Below are 16,202 nucleotides of genomic sequence, written 5' to 3'. Positions count from 1 at the left end.
TCCGCCACCTCCACTCTCACCCTAGCGCCGCAAACCTGTGCGAGATTTGCCGGCGACGATGGCGAAGGACAAGACATCCGCTCTGGAGCGCGTGAAGAAGGCGGCGGCGCAGGGGAAAGGGTAGAGATCTGCTCGGGGCGGATCCTCCTCAAGGTCTGCTCTGCCCCGAGGCTGGATCCAGGGCGATTGGATGCCGTCGGTGATTCGGCAAGAAGATCTCGATGACATGGTCGAGGGGGGAGTCATTCCCCATGAGGCTGCGCGTCTCCCGGGGAGAGAGATTGAACCTCAACCCCGCGACGGTGAATGCGTGCTCCTAGGCACCCATGTCGACCGCGGGTTTTCTCTGCCGCCCCACCCTTTTTTCCGGAGCTTCCTGAACTTCTTCGGAGCGCAGCTCCACCACTTCACTCCCAACTCCATCGTATACCTTGCCCCTTTCATCTCCATGTGTGAGGGTTTCTTGGGTTGCCGCCCCCATTGGGGACTCTTCAAGCACATCTTTACCTGCCGTTCCCAATCGGTCAAGAAGGCCAAGTCGAGTGACGAAAGGACGCAGGTGATCCAGCTATGCGGGGGCCTGGCGATCCAGACGAGGGGAAAGAGTTGTTTTCCATCTATCACTTTCCCAGAGTCGGTCCGAGGTTGGCAGGTGACCTGGTTCTACTGTCAAGACCAGGTGACCCTAGGACAGTCGACTGGTCTTCCCCCTTTCTCTCTCGACCGAGCTGAAAAACCCTGCTTCTCTGAAAGTGACGCCGGAGGAAAAGGCCCAAGTCAAAGTGCTGGCCGGTCGAGTGGTTGAGCTTGTCCGTGAGGGCGTGACTGGTATGGACTTGCTGGAGGTCTTCCTCCGGAGGCGCATCCAGCCGCTCCAGGCTCGTGACCACCCGATGTGGCTGTACTCGGGTCTCGACGACACCACTCGGGTCCACCCGGAGGAGGTTACTGACAAGATGCTGGAGGGGTGGCTGTCGAGCATCACGGGGAACAAAGACAACCCCCGAGGAGCCAGGAGGGTAATTCCACTCGACAACTCGTATGACGTGGACCAGGTATGTCTTTATGCTCCTGACTGAGATTTTGTTTTCTTCATTGGTCTTCTTTGAGTAGGTCGATTGACCTTTGTCTTGTCTGTTGTTTTCCAGGCGACCACCGAGATGTACTCGACGCCCAACGGGGCACAAGGGCCAACTGAGGAAGGGGAGGCGAGCGGAGGTGAGAGTGGAGATGACCAAGGCGAGTGGGAGTCTGACGGTGAAGGAGAGGGAGACGACAACGTCGACTCCAGTGAAGAGGAGGAGGAGGAGGTTGAACCCCCCCCCGCCCGGAGGGGTGATCCAAGCTCACACACGATCCAGCGCGGGAACGTGGCAAGGCGACTGCTCCCGTTGGGCAGTCATCGAAACGCCCTCGGGCCTCTTCTCCTACGCCGACCGGGAAGGCTCCTAAGCACCCACGCGCGACGCCGTCCAAGCCGCCCAAGGCTCTACCCAAGATGAAGATGGCTGTCCCTACCATTTCCGGCTAATAACAAAACTTGCTTTCCTTTGTCGACCGTGGACAGACCCTTGGTCGATTCATTGAGCCAACTGACTGACTTTCGAGATTTGCAGCGCTGCTACTTCTGAGATCTCCGCCAAGGACGACGACCAAGAGATGGAGGATGCTGTTACCTCCAACCCTGGTACGATTACTGATGTTCCGCTTTGAGTCGACTGAACATTTATTGCAACTCTGGTCGATTGAATGTTTCCCTTGTAGCCCCTCCTCATGTTATCGACCTCCCGGATGACGACGACAACGAACCGCTGAGAGTGAGGAGGAATAGGAGGGCGTCGGCTGACAATACCCCCCAATCTGCTCCGGCGTCTGAGGCCGTAGCTCGGGATGGTGGTGACACCGCTCGGGCTTCTGTGACTTTCGCCATTCGTCTGACAAGTGTGCGGCCTTCGACGTCGACTGCGGATCCGCCTTTGCTTTTTGCCGCGTACCCTGTCCCTGAGGACCAGGCGGCTGCCGCAAAAGAGGCTATACGCCAGGAGGGGATCATGATGGAGCAAGTGAAGGTGGCTCGGGAGGCCAGCCAAGCAGCTTATGACGCGAGCTCGGCCCTTCAGAGCAACGTCCAGGTCAGTCGACTCAACACTTGGTCTGTTATGATATGCTGTTTGAAGAATCTCTTTTCCGAAGATCTTTGTATCTGTACACCCACTGGGTGTGTCTGCCAATTCTTTGGACGAGTGGGGGCACGCTAAGTGCACCCACTGGGTGTAGTCCCCGAGACTATGGTGGACTGCTGTCAGTCGACTGTAGTCTTTATATTGTGTTGCTGTAGCTGTATTTCTTCACTCGGTTTGGTCAGGCCATGTCGAATGGTACTGTATCCGGTCGAATGCGGGCAGTCGACTTTTTGTTTGTTTTTTTTACAGTGGGGGCACACTGAGTGCACCCACTGGGTGTAGTCCCCGAGACTACTGTCGAATGTTCTTGATTCGGCTGTAGTCTTAGAAACGTCATCATTGTCTCTTAGTTGCTTGGAAGCAACTTGTCTTGGACGTCTATCGACTGATTTTTCTTTTTACAGAAATCTTGCGAACTTGTAGCTCGCTATACTGAGCTGGAGAATCAGCAGATCCAGCTCAACCTTAACTTGAAGCTTGCTCAGGAGAATTTGAAGAGGGCGCAGGAAGAAGCAAAAGGTATGGCTGGTGAGGTTCTCCATTCTTGACGAGTGGCTTTTCTTTCTTGTCCATTCTTGATGTTGATTTCACTCGACGCACCGCAGATAAACTGGAGGAAGCTCTGAAGAAGAAGGATCAAGATCTTGCAGAGGCACAGAAGGAGGTCTTGAACAAAGCGAGGCTTGCTGAAGAGAAATTGGCTTCGGTCGGAGCTCTTGAGCAGGAGAACTCCAGACTGAAAGCTGCTCTCGATGTAGCCAATCAAGAGGTCAGCCGACTGAAGAACGACAACGTGGCTCTGCACGACAAGGCAGGTGAGCTGGCGGGGAAGAGGAACGATCTGGAGGCTTATCTCGGTGGACTCGCCAAGAAGCTGTTCGTCGTGCTCGAAGGTAATTACTCTGCCCCGACTGTCTTGCAGTTACCAAGTCTGTGTAGGGTCACTGTCTTATTCTTGAATCGTGTTTGCAGAATTCTGTCAGAACTTTGAAGAGGAGACCAGTTGAGTGGAGCCAGGCTTGGACCCTGCTAACTCCCTTGTGAAGGACGAGGCTGCAATGAACGTGCTCCGTCTGGAATCTCGTATTGCCAGCGTGGTTGACTATCTTGCTCGACTGAAGGTTGCGATGTCGCGGATCGACACATCACTCTAGCCTGGGACGACGCTTCAGAACGACCTCGAGTCCCCGATGGCTCGACTTAATGAAGTCCCAGGTCGAGTGGCGGAATGGAAGAAATCTTCTGCTAGATGTGGTGCTGATGTCGCTCTGTCTCTGGTCCGCGTCCATTGCAAGGAGGCGCAAGAAGAAAAGCTGGCCGCCATCCAAGTTGCCAATACCAGGAAGCACAACTTTCAAGACTTCATGGAGACTTTCATCGCTACTGCCACTCGCATTGCAGACGGAATCGACTTGGACGAGTTCGTCGCCCCTTCCAGTCCTCCTCCTGAGGAATGAAAAACTTTTATGCTTCACTTTAAATTTGCCTCAGAATGCCGAGTGGATTTGTAACCGTTAAACTCCGCCGAGCCGAGGGCTCGAGTACTTTGATCTGAGGTCTGGGACCTTTTAGGCTTTATCTGATCTTGATTTCTCATTGAACATCTTCATGATTTGATTCGTCGAGTGGAACTTGTTCTTCACTCGGAATAACCTTGTATTTGCGGCGCAACTCCGAAGGAGAAGGTAGCAGTCGACTTGCGCCTCGTCGTCCTTGCCGATTGGGTTGTGTCCTATACTTAGGCGAGCACTGGGCTGTAGCTAAGCCTCCGAGTGGGAGGTTTGCTCTCCACTCGGTAGGATTTTTAAACACTTAGGCGAGCATTGGGCTGCAGCTAAGCCCCCGAGTGGGAGGATTGCCTTCCACTCGATAGGATTTTTTCAAACTTAGGCGAGTGCCTGACTGCAGCTAAGTCTCTAGGTGGGAGAACTTAGGCGAGTACTGGACCGCAGCTAAGCCCCCGAGTGGGAGGATTGCTCTCCACTCGGTAGGATTTTTTCGAACTTAGGCGAGTGCCTGACCGCAGCTAAGTCTCTAAGTGGGAGAACTTAGGCGAGTACTGGACTGCAGCTAAGCCCCCGAGTGGGAGGATTGCTCTCCACTCGGTAGGATTTTTTCAAACTTAGGCGAGCACTGGGCTGCAGCTAAGCCCCCGAGTGGGAGGTTTGCTCGCCACTCGGTAGAATTTTTCGAACTTAGGCGAGTGCCTGACCGCAGCTAAGTCTCTAAGTGGGAGAACTTAGGCGAGTACTGGACTGCAGCTAAGCCCCCGAGTGGGAGGATTGCTCTCCACTCGGTAGGATTTTTTCGAACTTAGGCGAGCACTGGGCTGCAGCTAAGCCCCCGAGTGGGAGGTTTGCTCGCCACTCGGTAGGATTTTTTCGAACTTAGGCGAGTGCCTGACCGCAGCTAAGTCTCTAAGTGGGAGAACTTAGGCGAGTACTGGACTGCAGCTAAGCCCCCGAGTGGGAGGATTGCTCTCCACTCGGTAGGATTTTTTCGAACTTAGGCGAGCACTGGGCTGCAGCTAAGCCCCCGAGTGGGAGGTTTGCTCGCCACTTGGTAGGATTTTTTCGAACTTAGGCGAGTGCCTGACCGCAGCTAAGTCTCTAAGTGGGAGAACTTAGGCGAGTACTGGACTGCAGCTAAGCCCCCGAGTGGGAGGATTGCTCTCCACTCGGTAGGATTTTTTCGAACTTAGGCGAGTGCCTGACCGCAGCTAAGTCTCTAAGTGGGAGAACTTAGGCGAGTACTGGACTGCAGCTAAGCCCCCGAGTGGGAGGATTGCTCTCCACTCGGTAGGATTTTTTCAAACTTAGGCGGAACGGATTCACAGCTAAGTCACCCACTGGGGGATTTCGTATGCAAACAAAAGTGACAGCAATTATTGGAACACTCTTGTCTTTGGTAAAAACTGCAGAAATTTTTTCTTATTACATCTCATCCAAGGGAGAACTCAAGTGTAAAAGGGGCGGAGCAGTTCCGCATTCCAAGCTCGTGGCTCGTCGATCTGGCAATCAACATCGTAGAGGTGATATGCTCCATTGTGGAGGACTCTGGTGACGATGAAGGGGCCTTCCCAAGTAGGAGCAAGTTTGTGTGGTTTCTGCTGATCCACTCGGAGGACCAAATCTCCTTCTTGGAAGGCTCGGCTCTTCACATTTCTGGCATGGAATCGACGCAAGTCTTGCTGATAGATGGTCGATCTGATCATAGCCATTTCCCTCTCCTCCTCTAGGAGGTCGACTGCGTCTTGCCGGGCTTGCTCTGCTTTGTCTTCGTTATAAAGCTCGACTTTGGGGGCGTTGTGAAGTAGATCGCTCGGCAGGACGGCTTCGGCTCCGTAAACCAGAAAGAATGGCGTTCTTCCAGTCGACCGGTTCGGGGAGGTCCTAAGTCCCCACAAAACTGACGGAAGCTCGTCGACCCAAGCGCCCGCTGCGTGCTTGAGATCACGCATCAGTTGAGGCTTCAGTCCTTTGAGAATTAGAACATTTGCTCTTTCAGCTTGTCCATTCGACTGGGGATGCACGACCGACGCGTAGTCGACTCGTGTGCCTTGAGAGGCGCAAAAAGCTCTGAACTTGTCTGAATCGAAGTTTGACCCATTGTCAGTGATGATGCTATGCGGGACCCCGTATCTGAATATCAACTCTCTGACGAAACTGATAGCAGTGCTAGCATCAAGATTTTTGATAGGCTTGGCTTCAATCCATTTGGTAAACTTGTCGACTGCCACAAGCACATGTGTGAATCCGCTCCTGCCTGTTCTCAGTGGACCAACCATGTCCAGTCCCCAAACAGCGAAGGGCCATACGAGTGGAATGGTCCTCAGAGCTGATGCTGGCTTGTGCGATATGTTGGAGTAGAACTGGCAGCCTTCACACTTGTCGACTATCTCTTTCGCCATTTCGTTTGCCCTGGGCCAGAAAAAACCCGCTCGGTATGCTTTGGCCACAATGGTCCGAGAGGACGCATGGTGACCACAGGTCCCCGAGTGGATATCATCAAGGATCATCTGACCTTCTTCTGGCGTTATGCACTTCTGACCGATTCCAGTTGCGCTTTCTCTATACAACTGTCCTTTTATGACTGTGAAAGCTTTAGATCGACGGACGATCTGTCGAGCCTCTTCTTCGTCCTCTGGAAGTTCTTTCCTCAAGATATACGCGATGTATGGTATCGTCCAGTCAGGAGTGATAGCCAAGACCTCCATGACTAGGTCGACCACAGCAGGAATTTTGACTTCAGTCGGATCTGTGGCACTTTTCGGTTGCGGGGCTTCTTCTGTAAAAGGATCCTCCTGGACCGACGGCGAGCGGATGTGCTCCAAAAACACATTGTTGGGAATGGCTTCTCTCTTGGAGCCTATCTTTGCCAGATCATCAGCTGCTTGATTTTTCAGTCGGGGATGTGACGAAGCTCTAACCCCTCGAATTTCTTTTCTAACTTTCTTACTGCGTTGCAGTAGCCAGTCATAGCTAGGCTTCTGACGTCCCACTCCTTCATCACCTGGTTGACCACCAAATCTGAGTCGCCATAGACCATGAGGCGTCGGACGCTGAGTGAAATGGCCATGCGCAACCCATACAAGAGTGCTTCATATTCTACTTCATTATTGGAGGAATCGAAGTGAATCTGGGGAACGTATCTGAGCTTATCTCCTCGGGGGGGGGGGGGGGGACAATACTACCCCAGCACCGGAACCATTCATCATCTTAGATCCATCGAAGAACATGGTCTAGTGCTCCGAGTGAACTTGAGTCGGAAGTTGCTGTTCAATCCACTCGGCGACGAAATCTGCAATTGCTTGAGACTTGATAGCCTTCTTTGCTTCAAACTTGATATCTAGGGGGAGGAGTTCAATCGCCCACTTCGCCACTCGACCAGTTGCATCTCTGTTATGCAAAATCTCTGACAGCGGAGCGTCGCTGACGACTGTAATGGAATGGTCAGAGAAGTAGTGTGCAACCTTCTTCGTGGTCATGTAAATCCCATATACAAGCTTCTGGTAATGGGGATATCTTTTTTTCGAAGGAGTCAAAACTTCAGACACGTAATATACTGGGCGCTAAACTTTGAAGGCCTTTCCTTCTTCTTCCCGCTCTACCGTAAGTACTATACTGACAACTTGTCCCGTGGCCGCAATGCAAAGCAACAGAGGCTCTTTACTGATTGGGGCAGCAAGCACCAGCTGGGTGGAGAGCAGAGCTTTGAGCTCTGCGAACGCTGCATCAGCTTCTGGAGTCCACTCGAACTTGTCAGACTTCTTCATCAGTCGGTAAAGAGGCAACGCCTTTTCACCGAGACGAGAAATGAATCGACTTAGAGCGGCCAAGCAACCTGTAAGCTTCTGGACATCGTGTACACGCACAGGGCGCTTCATCCGGAGTATGGTGCCAACTTTCTCGGGATTGGCGTCGATTCCTCGTTCGGAAACGAGGAAACCGAGTAACTTTCCACCTGGAACTCTGAATGTGCACTTTGATGGATTGAGCTTGATATCATATCTCCTGAGGTTAGCAAAGGTTTCGGCAAGGTCAGTCAGTAGGTCGGAACCTTTCCGTGACTTAACCACAATATCATCCATGTATGCTTCTACGTTCCGACTGATCTGAGAGAGCAAACACTTCTAAATCATCCTCATGAACGTGGCTCCAGCATTCTTGAGGCTGAAGGGCATAGTGATGTAACAGAAGCACCTGAATGGGGTGATGAAAGCCGTTTTGATCTCGTCGGGTCCGTACAGACAGATCTGATGGTACCCTGAATAAGCATCTAGAAAAGACAAATGCTCACACCCCGCGGTCGAGTCGACTACCTGGTCGATGCGGGGGAGAGGGAAATGATCTTTCGGGCAGGCCCGATTGATATGTTTAAAGTCAATGCACATGTGAAGTGACTTGTCCTTCTTGGGGACCATGACAACATTGGCGAGCCACTCGGAGTGGTAAATCTCTCGGATGAACTCCACTGCTAAGAGCCGAGCCACCTCCTCGCCAATAGCTTTCCTTTTCTGGACGGCGGACCGTCGAAGATGTTCTTTCACAGGCTTGAACTTCGGGTCGACTCGTAGACGGTGCTCAGCCAGCGGAGAAGTAGTGTGCAACCTTCTTTGTGGTCATGTAAATCCCATATACAAGCTTCTGGTAATGGGGATATCTTTGCTTCGAAGGAGTCAAAACTTCAGACACGTAATATACTGGGCGCTAAACTTTGAAGGCCTTTCCTTCTTCTTCTTGCTCGACCGTAAGTACTGTACTGACAACTTGTCCCGTGGCCGCAATGTAAAGCAACAGAGGCTCTTTACTGATTGGGGCAGCAAGCACCAGCTGGGTGGAGAGCAGAGCTTTGAGCTCTGCGAACGCTGCATCAGCTTCTGGAGTCCACTCGAACTTGTCAGAATTCTTCATCAGTCGGTAAAGAGGCAACGCCTTTTCACCGAGACGAGAAATGAATCGACTTAGAGCGGCCAAGCAACCTGTAAGCTTCTGGACATCGTGTACACGCACAGGGCGCTTCATCCGGAGTATGGTGCCAACTTTCTCGGGATTGGCGTCGATTCCTCGTTCGGAAACGAGGAAACCGAGTAACTTTCCACCTGGAACTCTGAATGTGCACTTTGATGGATTGAGCTTGATATCATATCTCCTGAGGTTAGCAAAGGTTTCGGCAAGGTCAGTCAGTAGGTCGGAACCTTTCCGTGACTTAACCACAATATCATCCATGTATGCTTCTACGTTCCGACTGATCTGAGAGAGCAAACACTTCTGAATCATCCTCATGAACGTGGCTCCAGCATTCTTGAGGCCGAAGGGCATGGTGATGTAACAGAAGCACCCGAATGGGGTGATGAAAGCCGTTTTGATCTTGTCGGGTCCGTACAGACGGATCTGATGGTACCCTGAATAAGCATCTAGAAAAGACAAACGCTCACACCCCGCGGTCGAGTCGACTACCTAGTCGATGCGGGGGAGAGGGAAATGATCTTTCGGGCAGGCCCGATTGATATGTTTAAAGTCAATGCACATGTGAAGTGACTTGTCCTTCTTGGGGATCATGACAACATTGGCGAGCCACTCGGAGTGGTAAATCTCTCGGATGAACTCCGCTGCTAAGAGCCGAGCCACCTCCTCGCCAATAGCTTTCCTTTTCTGGACGGCGGACCGTCGAAGATGTTCTTTCACAGGCTTGAACTTCGGGTCGACTCGTAGACGGTGCTCAGCCAGCCCCCTGGGAACCCCAGGCATGTCATAAGGCTTCCATGCGAAGATGTCCCAGTTCTCACGGAGGAACTGGATGAGCGCTTCTTCCTATTTGGAGTCGAGCGTCGTTGAGATGTGAGTCGAGGCAGCATTGGGGTCGGTCGGGTGAATGTGGGCTGGCTTTGTTTCACCGGACGACTGAAAAGCAGATTCTGATGCAGGCTTCTTGGCTCGTAGCAATTCACTCGGATCAGCAGTCTTCTAGTACTCTTGCAGCTCAACAACTGCCATATGAGTGTCAGCAATCTTTGAGCCTTTCTGAAAACACTCTTCTGCCTTCTTCGATTGCCTTTAACAGTGATCACACCTTTGGGACCAGGCATCTTCGATTTGAGATACACATAACATGGTCGAGCCATGAAGCGTGCGTAAGCTGGCCTGCCCAAAATGGCATGATAAGCACTTTGGAAGTCTACAACCTCAAATGTCAACTTTTCCTTGCGGTAATTCTTTGAATCACCGAAAACCACATCAAGAGCGATCTGGCCGAGTGATTCGGCTTTCTTCCCAGGAATGACTCCGTGGAAGCTCATGTTACTGGTACTGAGCCTGGACATCAGAATGCCCACTCCTTTCAATGTTTCAGCATACAATATGTTCAGGCCACTGCCACCATCCATCAGGACTTTGGTCAGTCGAGTGCCTTCGACAACTGGGTCGACCACCAAAGCTTTCCTCCCAGGGGTGGCAATGTGCGTAGGGTGATCAGACTGGTCGAACGTGATGGCAGTCTGAGACCACTTCAGATAACTGGGTGTTGCCGGAGCAACCATAATCACCTAACGGTTAATGACTTTCAGTCGACTTTTACTTTCGACATCAGCAAAAATCATCAGGGTGGAATTGATTTGGGGGTATCCATCGTCACTATCTTCCTTATCCTCAACTCTGTCCGACTCTTTTTCCTTATCTTTGGACTGTTTGCCCTGAAACTGCTGGATCAGGAGCCGGCACTGTCGAGTGGTATGCTTTGGGTAAATAAAATTACCCTCTTCATCTTTCTTGGTGTGGATGTGACATGGCAGATCCAAAACATCATTTCCATCTTGATCCTTGACTTTCTTGGGCTTCCAGGGGCCTTTGGGTTTTCCCTTGAAATTTCCCTGGGTTACGGCCAGGGCCTCCCCAGGGGCGGCTGGCTCGGCCTTCCGCTTCTGTTTCCGACTGGAGTTTCCTCCAGTTTCTTGGGCGACTGCCTTGTGCTTGCCACTCCAGAGTCGATCTTCGTCTTCACCATTAGCATATTTGGTGGCAATCTCCATCATCCGGTTCAGAGACATCTCTCCAGTTCGACCGAACTTCAGATTCAATTCTCTGTATTTAACGCCTTCTTTAAAGGCACAAACTGCTTGATGGTCAGGCACATTCTCAACTGTGTGATGCAACGTGATCCACCTCTGGATGTAATCCCTCAGAGTTTCATTTGGTTTCTGTACGCAAGAACGCAATTCTGTAAGGCCTGCGGGTCGCTTGCATGTTCCCTCAAAGGTTGTGACAAACACTCGGGAGAGGTCCTCCCAAGTGTAGATGCTGTTGGGTGCCAACTGATTTAGCCACGCTCTGGCTGAGCCCTCTAACATGAGAGGCAAATGCTTCATGGCCACCTCATCATTGCTACCGCCAATCTGTACAGCCACTCGGTAATCTTCGAGCCAAGTGTCAGGCTTAGACTCACCGGTGAACTTGCTGACTCCAGTCGCCAACCTGAAGTTGGGGGGAATCACTGCGGCTCTGATGGCTCGACTGAAACACTCTGGCCCCGAAACATGTACTCTGCTGCTGGCAGGCGCATCTCTGTTGTGGCCTTCCCGATGAGCTCTGTTCCTGTCAACCAAACCTTGAACGAGGATAGATCTCGCATCAAAGCCTGGGTCCCTGGGGTTGACTGGAATCCTCTGCCCAACACTATGAGGGTGCCTGTCATCTCGATGTCGAGGCACATATGACCCACTCCTCGGGGGAGGGGTTGGCACTCGACGTCGATCATCACGATCGGAGCGGTGATCATACTGCTCATTCCTTCTGTACTGATCATGCCGGTCACCACGTCCCTCACGCCTCGGGGGCGATCTCGGGCTGTGAGCCGACTGGACTGTATCTGTTGCAACGGATCGACTGTGGATCCTATTCCGCGACTGAGAAACAGCGGAATTCTGGTTTCTCGCCGCCCGGAGCAAAGCTCTGATCTGCAACAAGCCCCTGCCAGCCTCCGACTGGGAGGGCTGAATCGATTCTGCTATACGGGCCGCGGCGGCCAAATTCTGAACTGGGGTTCGGTATACCTGCGTCGGCGGGAAGAGCTGACGTCGACTAGACTCGGGAGCCCGCTGACGCGCTTGCTCGTCGAGTGCCCGCTGGAGATTCTCCAGTTGAGTGCGCTCGGCCAAGTTAGCCAAGCGCACGTCCTCCAAGGCCCGGGCCTCGGGGGTCTCTCCGACGATAGGAGTGTGGAGCGCGTCCATGTTCCGGCGGCGAAGCTCCTCTCGCTGTAATGACGTGAGAGGTTCAGGGAGATATTCATCGTGGGGATGCGACGGGTCGCCCCCACCTGCGCCTCCATCAGCGCGAGGGAAACCGGGAGGACCGTGCGTTCCATCGACCGCCAGAACCTCAGCCGCTGGGTCGCTGCTGTCGCACTCGGATGCGGTCTCCGCGGAGCCAGTCGAACAGGCCGTAGAGGGATTCGTCGGGCTCGATTGCCGCGACTTGTGGGGCGGCCGACTGGCGAGCCACGGCATGCCTCACCCACCTCTGAAGTCTCGACCGACCGGAGCGCTTGCGCCGGTGGGAGACAGAGCGGGGAGACAACACGGGGGCCGACCGATACTGGGTCGACGGCTGCCGCAGGAGGACGCCACGAACGCATGCGCGGAAGTGCGTCGCACCACGGACGGGGAGCGCGTCGATGTTGAGTGGTGCCTCCTGAAGCCAGGCGGAGTCATCGGCGATGAACGTGAGCGCGCCGAGGCGGATCTCGCGGCCCTCCACGAAAACTCCGCACGAAACCATGATTAAAAGGGATCGGAAAAATCGCAACTTCTCCAATTAGGCGCTAAGATTCCTGCCCCACGGTGGGCGCCAACTGTCGTGGTTCTAACTCTGACAGTGATGTAGGGGGGTGTGTATGGAGAGGCTAGATCTCAGCTATTGGCAAGTTGTAAACACACGAGGATTACGAGTTCAGGCCCTTCTCGGAGGAAGTAACAGCCCTACGTCTCGGTGCCCGGAGGCGGTCGATTGGATTATGTGTGTATGAATAATAGGGGTGCGAACCCTTCATACTGAGGAGGGGGGTGGCTTATATAGAGTTCGCCGGCCCTCTCCTGCCCTCAGTGATGCAGGGTTTAAGGTACATTTAAGGTTGGGCATTACTGGTAACGCCCCTAATAAAGTGCTATAATGACCATAAAGACTACTTAACAGCCAACCGTTTGCCTGCGGAGTGACTTTAAGCCTCCTGGCAGTCGAGTGGTTGGCTTCATGGTCGAGTGATAGCTTCTTGGTCGAGTGTCTTGAACCCGTCGAGTGGGATACCTTCAAGTCGATTGAAAGGTGACTTCTTCTAGGGATGTCCTTGGGTAGGGCTCTTTTGGACGGGTCCGTGCCCCTACCCTAGGTACATAGCTTCATCAACGCCCACTCCCCGCCCCTTACCAAGGGCAGGCATGGCTACAGAGTGCCGTACATGGTAAGATCTCCCCGCGGCGAGGCACTGTTGCCCAGCCGGCCTTGACATCAGCACCACTGTACCTGGTCCTGCGCCCACGACGGCTTGTCTGTACGGCCTGGAGGCAGCAGGGCCCACCAGCCAGCGAGACCTCGGGAGACGGCGGGAGCACCGCCAGTCGGACCCTATTTGAGTCGGCCCGGGGGAGTCGGCCGAGCCCTCCCCCGGGCCCACGTGCCATTAATCAAGAAGAGATGGGGAGTGGCCACAGTGATCGCCCGCCACGCGGCGGGGCTGTTGCAATGACCCCATGACCAAGCTTGCATTATCAGGAGCACGGCTACAGTAATCAGCAACAGGCAAGACCCGCCCGCGGCGGACGCGGCCTGTCGGTTCCGTACCAGACCAGTCGGCGGGGCCCACCAGTCGGCGGGCCCCAGCAGTCAGCGGAGAAGTCGGAGGTCGGAGACACTAACGGCTGGGCCCGCGCCCAGTCACATTACCATTGTACCCCTGGGGGGGTAGGCCTATATAAACCCCCAGGGCACCCATGCAAAGGGTTGGATCCCAGTAGTTCTGTACCTCACCAGATAGAGGGAGAGAGCTTGCCTTGCCCTCTCCTACCACCATACACAGCTCAAGGAGCAACCGTGTAAACACTTGACCATAGTGATCATGCGGAGACCCCACAGAGCAGCAGTAGGGGTATTATCTCCCCGGAGAGCCCCGAAGCTGGGTAAGATTCGCCGGCGTGCATGTCTTCGCCTCATCCCGTTTCCAGGCACCGGCGACGTTCTACTCGCCCCCACCATGATAAGCCATCCGTTGGCATATGTCGCACCAAACCCCCGATACTTCCCCTGTATCCCCAGCACCTGATTGCATAACCTGGAGAATTTCGGGAGTTTCATAGGTGGGAATTCTTGTAGCTCTAGTATTTCTTCCGCAAATATTTGGTTTGTGATTGGGTAATCCTCACCAAATATTTGTTCATGTCCGTACCTTCTTGTTTTATTCATCATCTACCTCTATCTAAGTGGCTTCTCAATTTATGGAAGTATGACCATTTAATTTGGAATGCATTCGTTCATTCTTGTTCGGATGTTAAGACTATATGTTGCAATTTCGATCCATTTGATTCAGCTTGAATATATGTCTGTCATGATGCTAACAGATGTCAACCTCTTTAGGATGGCTCCTCCAACGCGTCAGAATCCTGAACCGCTGCCACCACCTCCACCTCTGGAGGCATGGCAAGCTGTGATGGCCGCTACCAATGCCAACACGCAGCTGATCATGCAACTCTTGCAAGAGTGCAACCAAGGAAATCAATGCCATGGCGACAATCAGAATCAGTTTGCTACACTCAACCAGTTCCTCGCAAACCAGCCAAAGACCTTCAGTAACTGTGTCGAAGCAACATACGCCGATGATTGGCTCGTGGATATCTGCAAGCATTTCGAGTGCAGCAACATCAGGCCTGAGGACTTTGTCAAGTTTGCCTTGTTCCAACTCAAAGACCAAGCTGCAGAATGGTATCAGCAATACAAAGATTCCAGAGGAGGTCGTGTGATTACATGGGATGAATTCCGTCAAGACTTCAAAGCTCACCACATTCCTCAGAGTGTTGTTGAGAGCAAGCGTGATGAGTTCCGCAATCTGAAGCAAGGCAGCTTGTCTGTTTACCAGTATAACATCATGTTCCAGAAGCTCGCTCGTTTCGCCAAGCAAGACGTCCCTGACGAGAAGAGCATGATTTATCAGTTCAGGGGTGGCCTCAGAGAAGATCTCCAGCTAGCTCTCGTGCTTTTCGAGCCGCAGAAGTACGATGAGTTCTACAATATGACACTGAAACAAGAGGCTGCTCAACTCAAGTGCGATGCTTCCAAGAAGGGAGTCAGGGATGCAACTCCTTCCTCAACTCAAGTGGCAACTAAGCAGCAAAAGTATTGGTTGCCTCCTCCTCCTCCTCCGTTCCGTCAGCCTTATCAGCAGAAGAGCAAAGGTGGCAATGGATCTTCCCACCCACCCAACCCAGGCTTTCAGAACAAGACTTCGTCTCATGCTCCAAGATCAAGTGCTCCGTATCACCGTCCGCTTTCAGAGGTCACGTGCAACAAGTGTCAGCAGAAGGGTCACTATGCCAACAAATGCTTCAATCAGAGGCATCTTCCTCCGCCTCCCGTGAGATCTGCCAGCACCGCAGTGGTCAAGCATAATACCAAGTTTGCAAAGGTCAACATGATGAATGCGGCTCAGGAAGAGGACTCGTCAGATGTGATAATGGGTAACCTTCCTGTTAACGATATTCCTGCAAGAGTTCTTTTTGATACTGGTGCATCACATTCTTTCTTGTCATTCCCTTTTGCATCGAAGCACAATGTTGACACTGAGGTTTTGCCCAAAGTCATGCAAGTTGTTTCTCCCAGAAATCATATGACTTCTAGTTTGGTTGCTCCCGATGTCTCTATCACGTTGGGCGACTATAAGTTCCTGTCTTCTCCAGTGGTCCTTGGTAACTCGGATATTGATCTTATTCTCGGAATGGACTGACTTTCTAAGCCCAAGGCTCACCTTGATTGTGCTGCCAGGCAGATTCAATTGACACATTCGTCTGAGGATGTAATCGTCTTTGCCGCTCGTGATGATACCATTCGACTGTTTTCTCTCAACGAGAAGGGTGAGTTGGATGCCATCTCTGAGTGAAAGTGCGTTATATCGACTAGAGGGGGGGTGAATAGGCGATTTTTATGGAAGTCTTCAAAACATGGAAGTTATGAAGACAAACGATAGAAATAACCTATTACCATGAAGCGGAAGGTAGACTACACTAGGCAAACCATAGTCAAGTATTCAATGGAGTGAAAGCACAATGACTAATAGCAGCAATGTAGTAAGGATCAGGTAGGAAGATATTATGAAGCCAAACAGAACACGCAGTCACTCAATGAAGACAAAAGATAGTGCAATCATACAATGAATTCACAAGGACCAACAGTAAGTAAAGGGAAGGGAAGGATGAAACCAGTGACTCGTTGAAGACAATGATTTGTTGGACCAGTTCCAGTTGCTGTGACAACTGTATGT

Source organism: Triticum urartu, chromosome 2A (assembly GCF_056163025.1).
Source record: "Triticum urartu cultivar PI428250 chromosome 2A, HENAU_Tu73, whole genome shotgun sequence".
NCBI classification, from domain to species: domain Eukaryota; kingdom Viridiplantae; phylum Streptophyta; class Magnoliopsida; order Poales; family Poaceae; genus Triticum; species Triticum urartu.
This window is presented reverse-complemented; position numbering follows the sequence as displayed.